The 7,561-nt window shown below is 31.9% G+C and overlaps 1 non-coding gene across 1 annotated transcript; it reads right to left on the bottom strand.

Annotated features, from left to right (window-relative positions):
* Positions 1 to 6,662: 6,662 nt before the first annotated feature.
* On the bottom strand, positions 6,663 to 6,795 carry LOC134362325 (small nucleolar RNA U109). Its single transcript, XR_010021601.1, has one exon. It is a non-coding gene; the product is annotated as a small nucleolar RNA U109 (small nucleolar RNA).
* Positions 6,796 to 7,561: the final 766 nt, after the last annotated feature.

The following is a 7,561-nucleotide window of genomic DNA, read 5'->3' as shown; positions in this document are numbered from 1 at the left end:
TTTTCATATACTGGTCTTTATATCTAACAATTGTACTAATCACTCATAATTCTTTATGTTTTCTTTAATGTTGTAAATTGCAAAAGATCACAACTGCCTAAATGACAATTCCATTTCTTCATTTCCCTTATTTTATATTTTATTTCTTTATCATATCATATTCAGCTGACCTGAATTTACAGTATAATGAAGAAAATAGGAGTGGTAGTTGACACTGACTTTGAATTTTATTATTTCTCCAGTTTCTAATACGGGTACTCTAAGATTTTAGTAACTTAGCTGGCAAAAGTTTACCTCTTTATTCCAAGTTCATGAAGAAAAATGAGATCATGTATATTGAGGTTACTTTCTTCACTCAGGTGTCCATATTTGCCCGTCTATTCTTTTAAAGGAGTGAATTATTATATATATGTGTGATGTGCTGAGATGGCCTGCATGATCCCCACCTGGTGGTGTTCATGCTCCGTGTACTTATTCCTTCTTCCCTCAAGTGTGTGTGGGATCTGTAGCTTGTTTCTAACTAATAGAACATCTTCATCTTTTAAGAAATGAGTTTATTTCTTTTACATATACTGTGAATACTCATACATTGGAAGAACCCCTATAGATTGTCTGTAGCGTAAGTAAGAATATATTTTGCATATATTTCCTGAGAAGATGAAGAATTTCATTACAATTCATAGAGACACAGACCATCTTACCAGTTTTCAAAGCAAAACTTTATTGCGTTTGGTATCCAAATAAAATATATAAAGACCATGCTACTTTTTCTTGTAGGTATTTGAGAGTTTAATATCAATCAAATAGTAAGAGGTATTATTGTGTTTTTTTGTACTAAAAGAAAGTCAAAGTAGTATTCAGCATACTGTGCTTGAAAAAGATGTTTAAAAAGCAACTTTTTAAGTTGGAAAAGATATTTAACTTTTTTTCTATTTTTAAAAATTATGGCTGGCCAGTTAGCTCAGTTGGTTAGGGGGCAGCTTTATAACATCAAGGTCACAGATTTGGATCCAAGTACCAGCCTGCCCTAAAAAAAATTATTTTTTAGAAAAATTTATTTAAAAAATAAGAAATATGGGCCGAGCCCGTGGTGCACTCAGGAGAGTGCGGCGCTGGGAGCGCGGTGACGCTCCCGCCGCGGGTTTAGATCCTATATAGGAATGGCCGGTGCACTCACTGGCTGAGTGCCGGTCACGAAAAAGACAAAACAAACAAACAAACAAAAAAGAAATAAAAATTTTAGGTTTACTACCTTTATTTATTGAACAAATACATAGGACCTACTATGTGGCAGATATTGTGTTACTATAACACATTGAATAAAACTTATATTGAAAAGTAGTGTTTTTCAGTTATAAGAAAAGAGATTGTATCAGAACTACTTCTTATGTAGCATAACCTGAAACTTGGATAACAACACTTTGAAGGCATTGGAGAGTGTTTTAGTCAGTTCGGTTTGCTATAACAAAAAGTACCACCGACAGTTTGGCTATAAACAATAGAAATTTATTTCTTATAGTTATGGAGGCTAGAAGTCTGTTGTGATCAGGGTGCTTGCATGGCTGGGTTCTAGTGAGGGCCCTCTTCCTGGGTTACAGACAGTTGATTTACTGTTGTCTCCTCACTTGGTGGAAAGAGTGACAGATAGCTCTCTGATCTGTTCTTAGAAGAACACTAATGCTCCACCCTTATGACATAAATACCTCCCAAAGTCTCCACCTCCAAATAACATCACATTGGGGATTAGAGTTGCAACATATGAATTTGAGGGGATGGGTGGTACACAAGCATTCAGTTCAATGAAGAGAATAACAAAGAAATCAAGAACTTCAGGAGCCAAAATCACAAGGAAAAGAGAAATTGATTGAGATGACATTTACATTCACTGCAACTTTTTAACCTTTGGGGCACTTGTCAATTTGAGTTGTTTAGCAGAAAGGCTGAACAGAGAATGACCATCTTGAATTTATAGTGGAAGGTAAGAAGAAAAGTTTATATTGAGGCACAAATATAAAAACATAGAAAAAAAAGTATAAGAACCTCAAGAAATGTCTAAATACATCCAACTGAAGTCCCACAAGACAGGAATGAGAGAATGAAGAACACACAGTATTTGCAGTAGTACTAGTCCTGAATTTTTCAAAATCTATAGCCACAAACTGAAGAAACTGTATGGTTCTTGGGCTGAATAAATATAGCATAGTAAATTTACTAAAAAAATAGCAGAAAAAAATTGTAATTATTAGAGAAAAAAGACACATTACCTTTTAACTATATTGTAAGACTAACAGCCAACTTTTCAAATGATGAAAGACAAAAAGACAATAGTAGTACAGGTTTAAAATATTGAAAACAAAATAACTAGAAATATGTAGAAACCTGTACCAAGCACTTAAAAAGAAAAAGAAAAGAAAATAAGGTTTGGATCCCCATACTGGCCAGCCACCAAAAAAATAAATAAACTAAATAAAAATATTTGCTGATGCTATTTTTTGGCAGTAGACCAGTAAAAATAAATAAATAAAATTAAGAATATTTTTAGGCAAATAATAAAATTTGAAGAAGAAATTAAAAGCACAGGTGAGGGGTTATATCTGGGTAGATATAAGTGAACATGATTTCATCTTATATAAAGATCAATAATAATTTAGGGTGTCTAAATAAATGTGAAAACAAAATGCATGATAAGAGTAGCACAAAATCCTGAAGGGGTAAAGGGAACTAAAGTGTGCTGAAATAAAAAAATATTTGGTTAATTTTTAAAACATCAAAGGAAGCAAATAGAAGAAGGTCAGATAAAAAAGGAGTGGGGGATTGTATAATAATACAAAAAGGGAGTAGAATTTCCATGATCCTACTTGAGTTTAGGATCACTTTCTTAGCAATTGAGAGGATGACTAGACCAAAAAAAAAAAAAAAAAAGTTAAAAATTAGATAATCTGAGGAACATTATCATCCATGTTAACCAAATTGCTGTTTATTGAGCATTTTACCCGATGAGAAAGACTATTCATTGTTTTTAAGTACTCATAGTGTGTTCACCAAGGTAGGACATATACAGTGTCATAAAATGAGTGTCATTTAACCCAAACCATTACAATTATAGAATATTATCTTAAATCATATGATCTGACCACAATGGAATTAAAGTAGCAACAAATAACAATAAGATATCTATGTAAACTCCAAATACTTAAAAAGTAGAAACACACTTCTTAATAATTCAAGGTTCAAAGGAGACATCACAAGAGAAATCAGAAAATATTTTAAACTGAATGATATTAAAAATATGTGTCAAAATATAATCAAGGTAAAATAAAGTCATTTTCAGAAGAGGAAAATTTGAGAGTGTCTGTCCCTAGCAGATTTGTACTAAGGTAAAAAAGGTGAGTCAAGATAAATTCCAAGGAACACGGGAAACATTGAAGAGTTACATAAATGTAAATATATGAGTAAATGTAAATGATATTTACTGTTAGATGCACAACAATAATAACATGGATGTTTAAAGTATATTTAGAACTAAAATAACTTACAAAGTCTGGACAAACACAGGAATTGCAAGATACTATCATTGTGTTAATTTAATGTAGTCACTAATAATTAAGGATTCATAGTTTTATTTCTAACATGACCATTAAAAGTAATTAAATACCGTTTAGATGTAAATTGGCAGAAGAAAAGTTTTAAAAAATCAATAGAAGGCAAAAAATAAAAATAAAAAATAACAAAATATGTGGATCACATAGAAAATGAATAAGATAGATTTTAAACTAATACCTTGGTAAATATATCAAATATAAATAGGCCAAATCTTTACATTCAAAGATTAGTATTATTAGACTTGATAAAAAACAAATCAACCAACCAAAACAGAATCTGAGCTCACCTCTATGAAGCTTACAAAGCAGACATACAAATTAAATATAAAAACAAAAGTCATTAAAATAAAAAAAATGAAAAAAATCTTATGACAAAGACTAGTGTAGCAATAATAATATTAGACGAGAATTATGATTATAGATGGGTAGGAAAACTTTATTATAAGAAAAACAACAGGAAGAAAAGTGATGCAAATTCTGCATGGACCTATTAAGGTGATCTCAAATTCTATAAAGCAATTTAAAGGAAATGTAGTAGAATCCAGAATTTATAGTGGAGATTTTAACTTAAATTTGTAGTGGAGATCTCTCAGTAACTTGTTTAAAAAAAAGAAGGCAAAATCAGTAAGAATGCAGAGATTTAAACAAAAAAATTAATATAGTTGCCATGTCACATTTAGCATTTTTCATAACATCTTCTCATTATCTTCTTACTAATAAAAATAGTAATTAGAAAATTCCCAAATATTTGCAAATTAAGCTACAACTTAATAAGGAAAGAATGGCTAAGAGTAACAAATGTTTTCTAAATTAGACAATACGGTTCCATGTAACCCATGTGTCAAAGCAAAAATTACAAATAAAATTAGAAAAAAAAATTCAAATGAATTTTAATAAAACAAAACATATCAATATTTCTGTGATGAAATCAAAGCAGTTCTTAGGTCATAGCATGCGTGTACAAAAAAAAGAAAAGCTAAAAAATAATCTGATTATCAATCTCAGGAATCTAGAAAAACTGCAAATAAAGAGAAAGGAAATATTAAATAGAAATTCCTAAAACAAAAAGACATACATTTAGAAAAACTCTGTGATTTCACTCCTGTGTATATTCTTTGTGTGTGTTGATACTGTACCAAAAGGTGTGAATGTTCAAGAATGAAGGCAGGAATGTTCTAGCAGCATTGGGTTTAATAACTCAAAATGAGAAACCAGCCAAATGGTAATCACAGTAGAATATATTAATGAATTTTTCAATATTCAGCAATGGAATACTAAAAACAATGAAAACAATTGAACTGCAGGCACACACAAGATCATGGATTAATCTCACAGACGTGAAATGAAATAAGTCAGAAACATTCTTTAATTCTACTTATATGAATTTCAAAAACTGGCAAAACTAAGTAACGCTGATAAAAGTAAAAATACTGGTTAATGAGGGGGACAATTTTTATTAGGAGGGGTCAAAGAAGGAGGTATCTGGGGGCTGTTAGTGTTCCGTCTCTTGATCTGGATGTAGTTATACAGGTCTGTTTATCCTGCTTTTGTTCTCAAGCTCTATGCTTGAGATTTTTGCACTTTATGAATGTTATATTTAAATCAACTCCGACGCCCTTACTCCCCCACCTCATCTAAAAGAGAAAATTAGCTGTCATTTTTATTGATCAAATAAAGTAAAATTAACTCATCAAGCACAAGTAAATTCTAGATTATATTGTTTTTAAAGGGAGTCATGAGAGTTAAATGTTTATTGTGTACATGTGTTTCTGTTTCTGTCAGCGAATGAGAGAGAGACTATATAACTGAATGAAAGCACTTGGAAGTTTTATGAGAAAACGTAGTTGGGAAAAATTATGAGAGTAAATGGCTATACGCAAAAATCAAAATAAAATTATTTAGAAATGTTAAGTAAGAGCATAAAAATGAAACAGAAAAAATAGTTAAATAAAATAATCTTTGTTTCTGAAGCTTAAGTAAGATATGACTGCTGTTATTGTCTTAAAGAGAGTTGGATATTAGGAGTATAATTAAGAAACTAATATTTGGAGAACTTAGTACTGTATTGATATATATCTGAGTACTTCTTGAATATTATTAAAAATCAATGCAAATAGCATTAAATCATTAATGTGATGGAAGAAGTTGTTTAAAAAATATATCTTCAAATTTGGATTAATCAACTAAGGTCACCCTGCTTACATCTAAATATACCTTTACCTCTGTAGGGTTTCATTTCTCAGAATCTTGTGACTACAGACACATGCTATAAATTTCTGGATAGATAATGTTTCTCTCATTTCATTCTAGTAAAATTGACTGTATTACTGCTGAAGTTTACAAAATGCATTAACCTGTAAAGTAAATTGTAAATGTGTTTTTTAAGTGAGAGATTAAATTATGTTCTTCCAGAAGAGAATATAAATTGGGCCCAGAAATAGAAGGCAGCAATCATACACCTGGTTTCTCTGCCCTTTTAACTACATACATTACTGGTGACAAAGGCCTCACATCTGCAACTGAATGGAATTATATCAGGGAGAGCAGTTTTTCCCTGTCTAGCATCTCCTTGAACAGGGCACAGAACTTAAGCAGCCACTGATATTGCCAGGTACCTTTAAAAGTTTTCTGGAATAAACCAGACCCCTGTTAAAAGGCCCAGTTACCTTACAGTATTTGGAATATAACAGAAAATGTCCTTTTCATTTAAACTATGCAAACCCTGAAGTCAGCAACAAAAGGAATTCTAAGCAGTCACAGGAAGTGCTGTTGGGTTTGGAGAGTTGGTTCATTTTCCCAATTCCTAGTTTGGATTGCGTCACAGTAGTGCAATTAAAGCCGAAACACCTTCTAAGAGATATGTGATTGTAGAAGCTAGGATATCTCATGAGAAAATAATTTTTTATCAGTAAGAAATGGCTTAATTGACTAACTGTGAATGCCCAGTTAGAGAGAGAGAGCACAAAAAGTATGTTAACTTGAAGACAGAAAGAAAATAAATCTGGTGGTTTGTCCTTGTTCAGAGACTGACCACTGACTTGTGATTGATTATTTTTTCTTTTATGTAGGAGGAATATACTAACGCAACCTCTGCTGTAAGGTCGGCATCCCTCTGAACTTCTTTTTTAATGTAGCATGTTATGGATGTATTCATGCTCCCAAAGGAGTGAAGAACAGACATTTCTCCATGCACCTTGTGATTTATTGACAAGTGTATACTTGAAGATTCTGCAAAGTATACTATTCCAAGACCCTAATGAAAAACTATTCATTTTAAACCCAAAGAGATTTATTTAGCAGTAATCTAGCTCAAGACATTCACTATTCATAGGGAAATGAAGTCCACATATATTGAGTGACCTGTTCAAAATCCCATTTGGCTAGTGACAAAGCTGGAATAGAAACCATGTCTCCTAATAGACCCTCTGTCCACATATCTTAGGAGATAACTTTAAAATAATGATAATAGATTTCAAAAATGTTCGTCAGGGGTGCAGAAATTTGGAAGGCAGAAAGAATCCAAACTCTTAATTGTCGAATGGCTTAGGAAACAAAAACTTTTCCACGAGTTCTTCATGGAATGCTTAAAATGTGTTTTTCTCACAAAAAGCATGGTAGTTTCCTATTACAGTGACTTACTATGACAGTGGAAATGAAATCCATTCCTAATGTGCCCTGAATTTGCATATGCAGTGGTTCTACTCTACACTCATGGCCCATTTTATTGAGCTTTCACATGCAGAACTAAAATTCTGAATTCTCATTTACTTGAGGCTAAAAATTAATGACTTTGGTTCAATTGCAGAGAAGGCTAGTGAGGTCAGGAATTGAAATCTTTATTTAAGATACTGATTTTTTTCCCCTCCAAGTTTCAAAAGCAATAAAACGCCTTCATCTATTTTCTCTCTTCTGGTTAACATGACAATTCAACAGCGACAGAAATACTACAGCGCTGTGTC

This window comes from Cynocephalus volans, chromosome 13 (assembly GCF_027409185.1).
Source record: "Cynocephalus volans isolate mCynVol1 chromosome 13, mCynVol1.pri, whole genome shotgun sequence".
NCBI classification, from domain to species: Eukaryota; Metazoa; Chordata; class Mammalia; order Dermoptera; family Cynocephalidae; genus Cynocephalus; species Cynocephalus volans.
The sequence above is the reverse complement of the archived record's forward strand: the minus strand, read 5'-3'. Positions and strand labels throughout refer to the sequence as shown.